The following is a 16,951-nucleotide window of genomic DNA, read 5'->3' as shown; positions in this document are numbered from 1 at the left end:
AATTAAGAAATATATTTCATTTACAATAGCATCAAAAAGAATAAAATACATAGGAATAAATTTAACCAAGGAGGTGCAAGACTTGTACACTGAAAACTATAAAATATTTCTGAAAGAAATTTAAGAAGACCTAAATAAATGGAAATACATCCCATGTTAAAGGATTAGAAGACTTAATATTGTTAAGATCGCAATACTACCTACAGGCACCTACAGATTCAAAGCAATCCTTATCAAATTCCAATGGCCTTTTTGCAAAAATGAAAAAATTATATCTGATTCATGTGGAATTGGAGAGGTCTTAAATAACCAATACAATGTTGAAAAAGAAGAACAAATTTTGAAAACTTACACTTCCTGATTTTAAAACTTACTACAAAGCTACAATAATTAAAAGAGTGTGGTAATGCCATAAGAGTAGACATAGATTAAAGGAATAGAATTGGAAGTGCAAGAAATAAAGCCATACATCAATGGACTGTTGATATTCAACAAGGATGCCAGTACTGTTCAATGAGTGAAGAATAGTCTCTCCGAAAACTGGTGCTGGGACAACTGGATATGAACATGCAAAAAGAATGAAATTTAATCCTCACATCATACCATATACAAAAATAAATTAACTCAAAATGGATCAAAGGGTAAAGGGGCTCAAATATATGGTGATGGAAGGAGAACTGACTCTGGGTGGTGAACACACAATGGGATTTATAGATGATGTAATACAGAATTGTACACCTGAAATCCATGTAACTTTACTAACAATTGTCACCCCAATAAATTTTAATTGAAAAAAAAAGAACTATATGTAAGAGCCCAAACTATGAAACTCTTAGAAGAAAACACATGGGAAAAGCTTCATGACCTTGGCTTTGGTATTGGTTTCTTAAATATGATACCAAAAGCACAAGCAACAAAAGAAAAAAAAACAGATAAATTGCACTTCATTAAAAACAAAAAACAAACAAAAAAAAACCCCATTTGTACCTCAAAGGACACCATCAAGAATGTGAAAAGACAACCCACAGAAGGGGAGAAAGTATTTGCAAAGCATATATTTGGTAAGGATATAGTATCCAGAATATATAAAGAACTCTTAAAATTGAACAACAAAAAGGCAAAGGGCCCTATTAAAAAATGGGCAAAGACTTTAATGTACATTTCCTCCCAAAAATATACACAAATGGACAAAAAGCACATGAAAAGATATTCAACATCTTCAGTCATTAGGAAAATGCACATCAAATCCCACAAAGCGATGCTACTTCATATTCATTAAGATGACAACAAAAACAAAAACCCAGAAAATAGTAAGTGTTGATGAGGATGTGGAGTACATTGCTGATGGGAAAGTAAAATGGTACAGCCACTGTGGAAAACAGTTTGGTGTTTCCTCCAAAACAGAATTACCATATGACCAGGAAGCTCCACTCTCAGGTATATACCCAAGAGAATTGAAAACAGGTACTCAAATAAATACTTGTGCACAAATGTTCATTGCAGCACTGATCACAATAACCAAAAGATCGAAACAACCCAAATGTTCATCAATGGATAAAACAAAATTCCATACAATGGAATATTATTCAGCTATAAAAAGTAATGAAGAACTGATGCATGCTAGAATGTGGATATATGTTGAAAGCATTATGCTAAGTGAAAGAAGCCAGACACAAATGTTCACATATTTTACAATCCCATTCATATGAAATATTTAGGATAGGTAAATCCATAGAAACAGAAGGGAGATTGGTAGTTGTCAGGGGCTGGGGAAAGGGGAAAATGGAGAGTGATAGTTTAATGAGAATAGGATTTTCTTTTGGAGTAATGAAAATATATTTGCGTTTTATAGAGACGGTAGTTACACAACATTGTGAATGTACTAAATACTAATTTAAAATAGTTAATTTTGTGTTATGCGATTGCATTTCAACAAAAGAAGCTTTAAAAATGTGATTACATATGTCCTAAAAGATCCACTTTTTGCTGTGTTAGAGGGTTGCATTAGACAGGATAGGATATACTTGGTGCAGTAACAAACAAACCCAAAATCTCAGTGTCTGAATGCATGAAATTCATTTTTTCCTCTTGCAAAGTGCACTGTAAATCTGATGGCACTCTAGGGCAAGCCCCTTCTAAACTGGGAATCATGCATGCAGGCTGGTTTCACCTTAGATTACCATCTTAATATGTGGCCTCTGGGACTACCCAACACGGTGGCAAAGGATGAGGGGGCTAGAGGAGGTAGATGGGCTATTCCTTGTTTCGTCGAGGTGTTACCTTAGCCACTTCTGCGTACAGCACTGCCCAAAGGAAGGAGCACACAGATAATCCGTGAACATTAAATATCTATGCCACTAGGTTAGATGGTAAGGACTGAGCAGAACAGAGGTGGAAAGTTTAGTTAGGAGCCTATTGCAGAAGTCTGGATGAGATATGATGGCTTGTGCTAGAGTAGAAGTGGTGAAGATAGAGAAGAAAGTAGATTCAATATGTGGTTGAAAGTAGTGTAGAGTGGATTTATTGTTGGATTGGAATTGAACTACTTGGGTTTTAGCCCAAGACATTGGAAGAACAGTGGTTACATTTATTGAGATGGGGAAGCCTGAGAGAGGGACTAATTGTGTGTGTGAGTAGGAAAATATCAGGATATTTGTTTTGGACATTTAAATTTGAAATGTCTGTGGGATATCATAGTGGAGCTGTTGAGTAGAAAGGTGAATGTACATGTTTGGTGTTCAGGAGATAGGTCAGCCTGGAAGGAAAAAAACAGGGAGTCATCAGCATTCAGATGGTGTTTAAAGATATAGGATAATTGGGATCACATTGAAAATGAAAGTGGACTGAAAAGAGAAGATTGCCAAAAATTGGGTTCCTGAGCACTCCAACATTTAGAAGTCAAAAGAGGATAAGGAGACAGCAAAAATGCAGCCAAAATTTGTTCACAATGTGTCCATTTTATCTAAGTTATAAATTTATTGGCATAAAGTTGTTCATAACATTTCTTTATTATCTTTTTAAAATCTGTACAATCTGTAGTGATATCACCTCTTTCATTTCTGATATTGGCAATTTGTGTCTTTTTCCCCCCTCATCGGTTTGGCTAGCAGTTTGTTAATCTACTCAGAAAACCAGTTTTTGGTTTCATGAATTCTCTCTCTGTCTCTCTGTCTCTGTCTCTGTCTCTGTCTCTCTCACTCTCTCTCAATTGTATTGATTTCTTCACTGGGCTTCATTGTTTCCTTTTTCCTTCTTTGTATTTAATTTGATCTTTCTTTTCTAATTTCTTAAGATGCAAACTGTGATCATGAATTTGAGATCTTTTTTTTTTCTAATACAGGTGTTTGGGGCTATAATTTCCCCCCTGAGTACTGATATATTGATTTTTCATTTTCATTCAGTTCAAGATACTTTCTAATTTCTCTTTGGATTTCTTCTTTGGATTATATAGAAGTATGTTATTTAATTTCCAAATATTTGGCGATTTTTCAGATATCTTTCTGTTATTGATTCCTAACTTAGTTCCACTGTGGTCAGACTATGTACTGTGACTCATTTTATAGCCTTAAGTATCTTGGTAAATGTTCCATGTGCACCTGAGCAGAATGAGTAATTTGGAGCATTCTATCTATAAATGTCAAACAGGTCAAGTTGGTTGAGAATGCTCAAATCTGTTGTATCTTTGTTGATTTTCTATGTGCTTGTTCTATCAATTATTGAAGGAAGAGTATTTAAATTTCAGAGTATAATATGAATTTGTCTATTTCTCAGTATAGTTCTATCAGTTTTACTTCGTATATTTGAGGCTCTCTTATTTGGGTCATAAATGTTTATAATTGTTATACCCTCTTGCTAAATTGACCCCTTTATTTTTATGAAATGACCTTCTTCATCCCTGATATTACTTTTTGTTCTGAAATCTTCTTTGTCTGATATTGATATAACCACTGAAGCTTTCTTTTGACTAATGTTAATGTGGTATTTTTTCCCCCACCCTGATGGTTCATCTATTTCTGTCTTTAGATTTAAAGTGCATTTCTTCTAGGGAGTATGTACTTTTGTTATCCAGTTTGACAATCTCTGCCTTTTAATTGAATGTATAAACCACATACGTTTAATATGATTTTTTGATGTGGTTAAGTTCAAGTCTATCATCTTATTATTTGTTGCTATGTATCTCAGCTGTTCTTTGTTCCCTTTTAATTATTTCACGCCTTATTTAAATGGAATATTTTATAATATTTAATTTTATCTTCTTTCTTAGTCTATCAGCTCTTTGCTTTGTTATTTCAGTTGTTGCTATAGGGTTTATAGTATATATCTTTAACTTATCAAGTCGACCTTCAAGTGACATTAAACCATTTCACATGCAACAGTGGTTTACAACTGGAAGTGATTTTGTCCTCCCGAGGACAGTTGGCAATGTCTAGACACCAGGAGCCTCTAGCGGGTAGAGGACGGGGATCATTCTGAAGATCCTGCAGTGCACGTGATGCTCCCTTGCAGTGAAAAATTTCCTAGTCCAAAAGGTCAGTAGTGGTGTGGTTGAGAAATCCTGATATACAGTGTAAGAACCTTATAATAGTATACTTTCTCTCCTAGCATTTATGCTAGTCTTTTTGTCAGACATTTTACTTATACATGTGTTATAAATATTATAATACATTGCCATCATTTTTGTTTAAATCTAGTTATCTTTTAATAAACTTAAATAATTAAAAATGTGTTATACACTTATCTGTATAGTTACCATTTCTGGTATTCTTTGTTTCTTTGTATACATCCAGATTTCTATCTGGTATTATTTTATTTATTTTTGAAGGATATTCTTTTTTTTTTCTGAGACCAACATTTATTTCATTGTGTACATTTTTTTTAATCAAAGCTATCATTTTCTCAATTTTATATATATAATGTGATGGCTGGGTGTGAGGTCGGAGGGATAATGGATGGGGGGAGGGGGTTTCACAGTGTGAAGGATATTCTTTAACATTTCTTGTATTGAAAGCCTGCTCATAATGAATTCTTTCAGCTTTCATATGTCAGAAAAAGTCTTTATTTCATCTTTGTTTTTGAAAGATGTTTTTGTTGGGCGTAGAAATCTAGATTTTTTTTTCTATCAGTGCTTTAAAGATGCTGTCCCAATGTGTTCCTACTTGTATGGTTTTCAAAGAGAAATTGTCAGTTATGTTTACCTTTGTTCTCTATACATAACATGTCTTTTCCCTCTGACTGTTTTTAAGATTTTCTCTTTCTCACTGATTTTAAGCAATTTGATTGTGATATGTCTTGGTGTCATTGTCTTCATATTTCTTGTGCTTGGGGTTTGCTAAGCTTCATGGATATGTGGGTTCATTGTTTCCATCAAGTTTGGAATTTTTTCAGTCATTATTTCTCAGACACAATTGGCTCTACATCCATGGATTCAACGAATCACAGACCAAAAATATTTGAGAAAAAAATGTTACGTTGTTGCTGTGTACTGTGTAGTTGGGCTTACAATGGCTATCTCTGTACTGAACATTTATACACTTTTCCCCTTGTTATTATCCCCTAAACAATACAGTATAACAACTATACTGTATTATAGTTGTATAATATGGGACAACTATATGGGAGGATGTGCATAGGTTACCTGCAAATACTATGCCATTTTGTATAAAGGATTGAGCATCTGTGGATTTTGGTATCTACAGGGAGGTGGAGATACCTCTGTGGGTGGTTCTGGAAGCAATCCCCCATGGATACAAAGAGACAACTGTATTTTCTATCTGCTCCCCTTTCAGGGACTCCAATCACACACATACCAGGCTGCTTAAAGTTGTCCTACAACTGACTGATGCTCTTTTCATTTTTAAAATGTATTTTTTCTCTGTGTTTCATTTTGGATAGTTTTTATTACAATGTTAACAAGTTCACTAACCTTTCTTTTGCAATATCTATTCTCCCACTAATCCCATTCGGGGTATTTTTCATTTTATACATTGTAGTTTTCATCTCAGGAAATTAACAAGGGCCATTTTTTAAAAATAACTTTCTTACCCTCATTATGGATCTTGTTTTCCTGACTCTTTGAATGCCTGGTAATCTTTGATTGGAAGTTAGATATTGTGAGTTTACTTTGTTGGGTGCAGAATATTTTTTATTATTATAAATCTTCTTGAGCTTTGTTCTGGGATACAGTTAATTTACTTGGAGACAGTTTGATCCTTTCAGTTTTGATTTATTATTTGTTTGGTGGGTCTGGAGCAGTGCCTAGTCTCAGGTTAATGATTTTGCATTATTGAGGCAAGGCTTTCCTGAGTACTTCTATTGTGAATTATGATGTTTTCTATTTGGCCTGGTAGAAACAGGCACTATTCCAGCCACTGAGAGCACTGGGCATTGTTCCCTGAAATAGTTTTGGATGGTTCTTTTCCCCAGACCTGAATTATTTTCTTACACAAACATGCTTGTCGATACTCTGCTAAATATCCAAGGGAGACTCCCTGTAAGTCTTGGTACTTCTCTCACCTCTGTGGTACTCTGTCCTCTGAATTCAACTGTTGTAGTTATCTCGGACTATCAGCTCCATGTTCTAAAATCAGAAAGTCTGCTAGTTCTGTTTGGTTTTCTCCTCTGTGTACTGCAGAACAGTATTCTGTGCTCTGTTAAATGCTCCAGGGCAGTAAGCTGAAGCAATTGTAGGGCTCATCTCAAATTTTTCCCATCTCTCAGGAATCCTTGTTTCATTGCCTCATGCCCAGTGAGGGTTGAAACCCATTGTCTCAACATATATTTTGACTGAATTTCTGGTTGTTCCATGTGGGAGGGTAAATATGGTCCTTGTTATTCTCTCTCAAAATATGGTTTTGTTTTATTCTGAATTTCTCATTATTTCTGACTTCTCAGCATCAGGCACAGCACTGGGAACAGAGTAGGTATTAGCCATTGGATGGGCAGGTGGGTGGATGGATGGTGTATGACGTATCAGTCAGTGAATGATTGCATGACTAAAGGGGAACATGGTCCAACTGAGCAACCAAGACCAGCACAGGGTGATAAAACTGAGAACCAAGGGCTGGGGAGACTCTAAGTCGCTGGACAGTCAGTAGAGTCCACTGTAATAACAGAGAAAAAGCCAACTCAGATTGAGTCTGAGCGCTGGCATGGGCATGAGAAGCAGCCAGGGCAGCTCAGTGGTTCTTAATGAAGAAGCAAAGCCAGGGCAGTTAGGACACAAGAGTGTAAGGTCCAAGTGAAATCCTGATTTGGTGGGGCTGCTTTTGAAGTTTTAGGGCCTGCTCCACAGGCACCTATGTGCTTCCTTCCAGGGTGGCAGTTAGGTTAGCACCAGCAAGAGGGAGCAATCAGCTACTAATTCTTATCTTTGGGCCCTTGTCCTTTTAAACAGATCAGATACTGGGACCAGCTTGGAGTTTATGAGAATCCAAAATAATCTGTACAATTTATTTGGGTTTTCTTTTGACTTACTATAGGAAATACAATATAGGATCTTGTTTAGCAAGGTAGTGCTTTATTTGTAATATTAAATTTTAAAAGCCTATAGTACTTTGAGAAAGAGGGAGAAGTAGAGAGGGAGAGGGGTGAGGGAGAAAGAGAAAGAGGAGAGAGAGACTTAGGGAGAAACATCAGATACAATAGTATTTCACACAGAAATCTGATTTTCAAAAGATTGATTTATCCCCAAAGTAGATTGATTATCTCTGACTCTCTTTTGTGCTTCCCTACATACACTTACACACACACACACCACACCTAAAGCTCATGGTTGTTGTGAACCTTTTCTGGTGGTTTGTTCAAGACACAAAGAAACAGATGTTTGGAAATGACTGAGCTGTTTTACCCTTTGAAATACTGGGTTTGTACTGCGTGCTCTTTTATAAAATGCCTCAAATTACACGCAACTCTGTTGACTCAGCTACTGTATAGATAACCCATTTTACCAACCAGTGAGCAGCCAGGGCTAACTAGATAGTGTTTGGTTGCCGTGTCCTAATGAGGTTTAGAACAATCCTCTACTCTTTCTTTGGTAAAACTTGTTTTCTGCGTCCTTGGTGACAATTCTGGTTCTCAGGCAGGATTTTTATAAGCTCTTCATTCGTCTTTGTATTCTCCTCTCTCATTTGATCCTTCTGAGTTCATTCCATTGAAAGTGTCTTTTTACCCCCTGATCACTACAATTTCTGTTGGACTTCATGAGGGAAATAGTGCTGTGATTGCTCTTCCTTGTCTAAAAGTCACTGGCAATTCGACACAGAATGGGCCACAGAGAGACACAGGAGCCTCATGAAAGCAGTAGGTCCTGAAGGTCAACAACAAAGGGCTTTTTAATAAGCAATATCATGAGATGGCCCACAGAGGATTCGATCAGTCCTTCTGGTGGTCATATGAAGTGGTGGTATAAACACAATAGACCACTCTCTGCTTCTTGAAATAATCTCTCTCTCTTTTTTTTTTTTTTACTTTCATGACATTCTCTCTTTCCCAATGTTTCTCCCACCCCAGTTTCTCTGTCTCCTTTGCTGGTTTATCATGCTTCACTTTTACATACTGGAGGCTTCAGAGCTTGGTTCGCCTTTTCTATTTACATATAGCCTCAAGGGGCTCTCATCTGACCTCATGACTTCACAGTCCATTTATGTACTGCAGTCTTTCAAACTTATGTTCTATCCTGGACCTTTTCCTCAACTCTAGGCTCGTATACTCAGCTGCAAACTTGGAGGTCCAAGAGGTCTCTCAAACATAATCTGGCCAAAACATTCCTCCTATTTCCTCCCCATCTGCACGTATCTGCTTCTCTCTCAGGCCTCTCCTCAGTAAATGGCACTACCGCCCAACCAGTGGCTCAAGCAAAAGTTCTTAGATGCATCTCACATTCTTCCTTTTCTTAACCCTCACATCAAATCCGTCGGGTTTATTCTAAAGTATATACCAAATCTGCCCCTGCTCTCTGTCTCCACTATTTCCATCCTAATTTCCCTTTTGGATAGTTGCAGAAGCTGCCAAATAGCCACTTGCTTCTACTCCATCCACCCCACTCCTTGCCATTGCCACTATCTACTCATCAGATGGCTGGTGAGGTAAAATTCTAAAAATGAAAATCTGATACCATTCTCCTACCAAAAACCATCCAGTGGTTTTCTACTACAACTGGCTGGAATAAAATTCAAGCGTGGAAGACCCTGTAGCTCACAAGACCCTACATGATCCAGCCCCTACCCATGTCTTGGACCCATATCACCCCTGTTTCCCCTCATTCCCTCTACTCGCTGCCCTGCTGCCCCGCAAATGGGTGGAATTCACTCTGACCAGAAAGCTTTCCTCTCTCACCTCACCCTAGATCTTCTCATTGCTGGCTTCCTCTTGGTTATCAGGCCTCATCTCAATGATCGTCTCTTCAGAGCAGCCTTTCCTGACCGCTCTATCCATGTTCCCTCCCAGATGTCCAGTCATAGTCCCTCTGTCACATAGTATGGCATTCACCACTGGCTGACGTTATTGCATTTATTTATTTGCTTACTCATTTATTGCTTGTCTTTCTTTCTCCATTAAAATCTAAGCTGCAGGAGAGTGGAGATTGTATCTTTGTTACTTGCTGCTGTGTCCTCAGTGACTAGAACAATGCAGGCACAGAGTAGCACTAGTAATTATTCATCGACTGAGAGAAAGAGGAGGAAACCAAGGCTCTGAGATGTCACCTCACTTGGCAGGGCGCACGCCCACGACTTAGCCAGCACACTGGGCCATGTGTGCTGCTGCCTTGCTCCAGAGCTCCTGCCCTTTCGTACACTCAATGGCTGTCATGAGGAAGTTTCACAAGCCTCTCCTTTAGCTGCAGGCATGGACAGGGAGCATGCACATGGCCCGGGAAACAGGGCAGAAGTAGGTCCTGGCCAAAGACTTCTGGGACCAGCCTCTTGAAGGAGGGGGCTGTGTGCCCAGGACATTGGATGTTGCAACAGAGTCTTATGGAGTCAGCCAGGTAGCCAGCGGCATGCAGCAGGGTCAGCGATATGTGTAGTGGTCTGCAGAGCTCTGGGCGTGGTTTGGGTGCAGTGCTGGTGTGGTGTGGTGTGGTTTCTGTGGGGACACTGCTGCCACAAAACCTGGCTGTGCACAGTGGGGAAGCTGGCTGTTCTCTCAGGAGGCTCTGATTACGGAGGAACTGTCTCAGGCTCTTGGGCATGCTGTCCACTAACAAGATGGAATCAGTCAGCAAAGCAAAGTTGGGTTTCAGAGTTTTGGGTGTTTAAAGAAACCTTTCAAAATCAGGAAGTACCTGGGAAGGCCATGGTCGGCTTGCCATGTCCCCATGATTCCCTGAGGAAGAAGCTTGGCATTTTTGGCAAAGGGTGGCAGGGGTGGAGACATCTGAGGCACTGACATCCCTCTAAAAGGGACTGTGATTTATGAGGACAGCACCATGGCCTCCAGACTTTCCTTGACTGAATCTGGGGATAATTACCAGGCTGGAAGGAAGGGACATGAACAGTTTTTCAGGCTCCAGGGAAGAAAAGGCTGTGTGTGAGTAGGTACAGATTCGTAGCAGAAAGGAGGGGGGAATTATAGCTAAGAACTAGCCCACAGGATCTGGTGACAAAGTGGGGTGGAGACTTGGCAGCTCGGTTGGACACAAGGCCACTCCAGACACTCTTCTTTAGAGTCTTGAACCTTCAGAAGGTCCTGCCGGATTGAGCCCCTGTCCTGGGTGTGCTCTGTGCCCCCCGTTTACCCGTCTCCTAGAACCTGGTGCTGCATCCCAGGAAATCTTGGTGGATGGTTTTTTTGGATGGAAAAACAGCCTCCCTGAGAGCTTCATTTGAACAGAAGGAAGGGGGCTCCTGAAGGGAGAAGGAGCATGAGCCCCCAAACCTTCATTTTCCCCCACCCTACACCCCACCCCAAGTGTCCTCGCAGAACAGACCCACAGAGGTCAATAAGCCCCTAGTGCAGCCATTTTTCTATCATTTCCCCTTTGGGCCTGATGTGATCAGGAGCCACCCCCAGCTGTGCACCTGGGCAGCTCCCGTTTGCTTCTTCTGAGAGTACCCAGATCTGACAGGCCATAGCCTCATGCTTTCTTAGTGTTATGATGTCAAAGATGACTCATTAGGTCGATGCCAGCTTTACTGATTAATCTTATTTATGCACATGTCTTATTGCTCCCTGAAGGTTTGCTGGGAGCATTTATTTCTGCTACAGTAGGAACAGAGCAACACTGCATATTGCAGATGTCATCTCTCTGGCCCTCTACACTAATTTCTTTCAAATGACACCAAGGGGCCAATATGTTGCACACACACCTTTGTTTGGATGAAATTTTTGCTTCATTTCTAATCATGTGTGTAAAAAGCTCTGGTTTGGGTTTGTTCAGACCTTTTGGGCAGGGAATTGATCTCCAAACCATTTCCAAATTGCTTCCACTTTGGAATCTTGCTGAGTCTGGCGTTTTCTTCCCTGGACCGAAGGCCTCAATTCCCTTATCAGTCAGAAAACAGCACACACCATACTTGCTATGAATTCCAACCCTCATCCCCAATAAGGATTTTAATTTTAAAAAAATTAAAGCTGTGATCTTAAGGCATTAATTGTTTGATTATTGCCTTATTTTCTTAAATTTTGTATTATTTTCTTAAATTTTTTTTTGTTAAGTTGGGATTCTATCTGGGACCTTTGCTGAATTCTGTACTTTTCTCCTCACTCCCTACCTGTGTCACTTCTGAGTTGACTCAGGCTAGAACAGCCAGCTATAAATAAAATACCATCTTTCTTGAGTGGGAAATATGAAATAGTAACTTTGTGAAAAATATTACCACTGGACACAGCAATTATTATTCTGACATGCAAGACATGTCAAGCTGCTGAGAGGGAGATAACCAGGAGGTGGAGAGAAACGTAAGGAAAGCTAAACCTAGGGGGACTGAGGATGAGAATGAAGGAGGAAAAGAGCTTACCCAAGAGGGGAGGAGTCAGAAATGCCTCCCCTAGTCTGGAGGTCCCAGGGGCTGCCTCTCTACCTGTGTTAGGTACCCAGGAAAGTGGGGAGACAGGTCTTTTCCTGGCCCACTCCTCGGGACCTGGTTCTGGTGGTCTGAGGGGTCATGGAATTTGTGTCTACAAAGCACTTTGGACCAGGCTTTGAAAACCACCATGCCAAGCAAAGAAGAATGTTCAGGACTCCAGAAGCAGAAGAAAACTCTCTGGCAGACCTGTCTAAGACCTCATGTGATGGCCTTTAATCCATTGCATAAACACCAAACAGAATTACATCTGAGGCACTGTGTTAGGCAGGGAGGGTATGAGGTACAGCAGGTACTTTCTAGCTCAGGCCTGGGTCTGTGTTAAGAATAGAACACATACTCAGGCCTTATAACACAGTGTGACACACGCCTGCACTGTGGGAGCCTCACGCTGTATTTTCAAAACATTATTTATGGAGCATGGGAGGAGCGACTACTCAAGTGAAAAAATGAGTGCCATACTTACAAGGTTGGACAATTAAGTTCGTGAACTCACCCCAGGAAAAGTACTACATACCTCATTGCTAAATATCACTATGGTCACCTTTGAAGTACTCCCCTTGGGAAGCTATGCACTGATGCCAGAGCCTAGTCCACCCTTCAAAGCAATTTTGGAACTCTTTTTGTGGAATGGCCATCAGAGCTGTCGTCTTATTACCCTTGATGTCCTGAATGTCAAAATGTCAAAGTGTCTTCCTTTCAATATTTCTTTTATCTTCAGGTAAAGAAATAAGTCATTGGGGGCCAGATCAGGTGAGTAGGGAGGGTGTTCCAACACAGTTATTTGTTCACTGGCTAAAAATTCCCTTACAGACAGTGCTGTGTGAGCTGGTGTATTGTCGTGATGCAAGAGCCATGAATTGTTGGCGAAAAGTTCAGGTCATTTTCGTCTAACTTTTTCATGCAGCCTTTCAGCCCCTCCAAACAGTAAATTTGGTTATCTGTTTTTCCATTTGGTACAAATTCATAATGAATAATCACTCTGATATCAAAAAAATTTAGCAAAATCGTTGCAACAAGTTTGCAAACTTAATTGTCAGACACACACACACACACACACACACACACACACACACACCGGGGGTGTCAAAAAATGTATGCAAGTGAACACTTTGGTCAATGTTGCTCAAGCAGTAATTCGCCATAATCAGAAGTATCTGGACACTGATGGTAACCATTTTGAAAATCTCTTATAATTGCAGAAGTCAAATGTGACTTGTATTTATCTTTTGTTATTGGTATATATGGAATATTAAAATTTTAATAAAATTTTTTCCTTTCTTAAAAGCGTATACATTTTTTGGCATCCTATGCATATTATATATATATATATATATATATATATATAATATGCATAGGATGCCATATATATATACACACACCTTATTTACTGTGTTACCTTATACAGCGGGAGGTGATTCTAATAGCTTACTTGATTGGTTGACTGAAACTTGGACTCAGTGCTGGCCTACATTTAATGAGGTTGAGATGCTAAAGCTGCTCTGGCATAATACAGAGAATGGAATTTAAAGGCTGGATAGATAGGAATGTTGGACTGGATTTACCATGTATAACCTGTTCCCCACCCATGTTCCTGGAGAAGGCCTTGGAGACGCTGCCTTCACTGATGCACTGAGAACTACATTAGTGGTCAGAACACCTGCGCCCTTGAACAGCTCTGTGGTTGCTTTCTTTTGTAGATCAGCTATGACTGTAGGGGATACTGATATTGAAATGTGCTCCCCGATTTCCATAGGGATGAGATTGCAGAGTAGTAGAGGCCAAGAGGCAGCACTTAACTGCCCAAGACCCATCTACTGTAAAGGGCAGCAGGAATGCACAAGCAATCAGAATTCCTTGACCCACAGAGGTCTTTGGCAGTAGCCAACTGCAGATGGTGTTTCAAAGAATGAAATAGATGGACAGTCTACTACAGTAATGCTTGATCTGTATAACAGGAAAAATTCTAGGTCTGGTAGCTAAAATCTGACTTGAGTCATGACCTTTCAATCTATTTTTAGATCTAAGGTGATTCCCACACTCAGAGCCCCATGAATGAAGAAGTCCCTTGAGGAAAACCCTGAATCATTGCCATAGATAAACACTGTAAACATTACTCCAAGTCTTCACAGACACCTACTAGAGTGACTGTGCATTTTGGAAAAGGAAATTCCCATATCTCTCTAGGAATACCATATACTGACTCTGGGGACCCAAAATACTATAGTGGCCCCATAGTCAGAGCGGGGGTTTATGGTGTTCAGGTGATAGAGAGGGAATTTGAGCCAAAGTCTAACTCACAGTGGGCTCTGTCGGTCCATGGACCAACTCTAGGGTTGTTTTTCAAGTTTTTTAATGTATAATTGGATTAGACGTAATTATCCACATGTTATCTCTGACCTATGAGGTGAGGACCATTATGATAAGAATGGCTAAGGACTAACTTCCACTCACTCCAAGAGAGTACACCAGAAGCCTCACTACAGGCTTGGGAGGACTGCAGAGATGAATACCACCATCAAAGACTTCAAAGGAGTAGCAGCGATTATGATATCCATATATAACTTACCAGTGCGGCCTGTGCAAAAGTCAGAAGATCTTGGACTGTGGACTGTTGTGAACTTAATCAAATGGTGACTCCAATTTCATCTGCCATCCCAGATATATGGCGTTATTAGAAAAAGTAAACACAGCTCCTGGCATTTGCTGTGCAGCTATTTACCTAGCTAGCACTTTTTCTCCATACCAATTTATAAGGATCACCAGAATTCATTTAAACCAACAAGTTCTTTAGATGCCTTAGTAAGATATATTTATATATATATTAGAGGGTGGACGATAAAAATAATTTCTGGTACCAATTCTGTATCAGTCATGGTTCAATCAGAAAAGAGAAATCACATTAATTTGAATATAGAGAGTTTAATATAAAGAATTATTTAACAGGGGAATGGCATGATAAGGGATTAGATAATAAAATGAGTAGATCACTCTAAAGAACACAAGAATAATAGATATAAGGAACAGTCAACACTCCTAGGGATGCAGTAGTGCACCCAAGGAAGAGGTCCCCTATGACTGGGAAATCATCTTAGAGCTGCAGGGTCCATCGTGCTGGAGATGCAGCCTTGCCTTCAGTCAATGGGCTTCGGGTTCCAAAATTGGCTCAGGTGCAGAAACTGGGCAAAGGATTTTGTTATGAGCTGAATGTTTGTGTCTTTGCCCAATTCATGTGTTGAAGCCCTAACCCCCAATGTGAAAGTGTCTAAAGATGGGGCTTTTGGGAGGTGATTACTATTAGATGAGGGTGAGGCCCTCATGATGGGATTAATACTGTTATAAGAAGAGACACAGGGAGGAAAGGATTCTAAGATGGTGATATAGGTAAATGCTGTGCTTGTTGCCTCCCATGAGCACATTAAAATTACAACTAAATTGTAGAACAATCAACCTTGAGAACCATCTGAAGACTAGCTGAACAGAACCCCCATAACTAAGGTATAAAGAAGAGGCTACGTTGAGGCTGGTAGGAGGGGCAGAGATGTGAAATGGGCTGACCCTACTTTGATGGGTACTGGTTGAGCATCAGGAGGGATATCTCTGAGGCAGAGGTCACCCCTGAAGAGTGAGGGGTCCCAGGCTCAACTACAACAGGAGAATACATACAACACACACAAAGGACACTCCTGGAGCACACAGCACAGTAATCAGGAAGACTATGCCACTGGGTCACACAAGACACTGTATAAAGCCGTCTGGTGAAGACTGAGAGACATAGGAGATCTACCTAATACATAGAAATGAACACAAAGAGACAGGTAACATGAAGAAACAAAGAAACGTGTCCCAAATAAAAGGAGAAAACTTCAGGAAAAGAACTAAATGAAATGGAGGCAACCAACCTACCAGAGACAGAATTCAAAACACTGCTTGTAAGAATGCTTAAGTATCTTAGTGAGAACTACAACAAAGAGATAGTAAGCATAAAGAACATAGAAACCATAAAAAAGAACCTGTCAGAAATAAAGAATACAATAACTGAAATAAAGAATATACTAGAAGGAATCAACAGCAGATTAGATGAAGCAGAAAATTGAATCAGCAATTTGGAAGATAAAGTAGCATAAAACACCCAATCAAAACAACAAAAAGAAAAAAGAATTTTAAAAAATGAAGATAGTTTAAGGGATCTCTGGGACAATATCAAGTGTAACAACATTCACATCATAGGAGCGCCGGAAGGAGAAGAGAGAGAGCAAAGGATCGAGAACCTATTTGAAGAAATAATGACTGAAAACTTCCCTAACCTGGTGATGGAAATAGACATTACAAGTCCAGGAGGTGCAGAGAGTTCCAACCAGGATAAACCCAAACAGGCCCAAACCAAGACATATTATAATTAAAATTGCAAAGATTAAAGACAAAGAGAGAATCCTAAAAACAGCAAGAGAAGGACAACTAGTTACCTACAAGGGAGCTCCCCGAAGATTGTCAACAGAAAGTTTGCAGGCCAGAGGAATTGGCATGAAACACTCAAAGTGATGAAATGAAAGGTCATAAAAATAGGCTACTCTCCCCAGCAAGGCTATAATTTAAAATTAAAGGAGAGCTTCCCAGACAAGATAAAGCTAAAAGAGGTCATCATCAAACCAGTATTACAAGAAATGTTAAAGGGACTTTTTGAAGAAGAAGAAGGGGAAAAAGGAGAAGAAGAAGAAGGAGAAGAAGGAGAAAAAGGAGAAGAAGAAGAGGAGGAAGGAGAAATATGAATAATAAAATGGCAGCAACTTCATATCTATCAAAAATTACTTTAAATGTAAATGGATTACATACTTCAATCAAAAGATAGGGTGGCTGAATGGATAAGAAAGCAAAACTCTTACATATGCTGCCTACAAGGGACTCACTTCAGATAGAGAGACACACAG

Source organism: Rhinolophus hipposideros, assembly GCF_964194185.1.
Source record: "Rhinolophus hipposideros genome assembly, chromosome: 15".
Classification (NCBI taxonomy): domain Eukaryota; kingdom Metazoa; phylum Chordata; class Mammalia; order Chiroptera; family Rhinolophidae; genus Rhinolophus; species Rhinolophus hipposideros.
The sequence above is the reverse complement of the archived record's forward strand: the minus strand, read 5'-3'. Positions refer to the sequence as shown.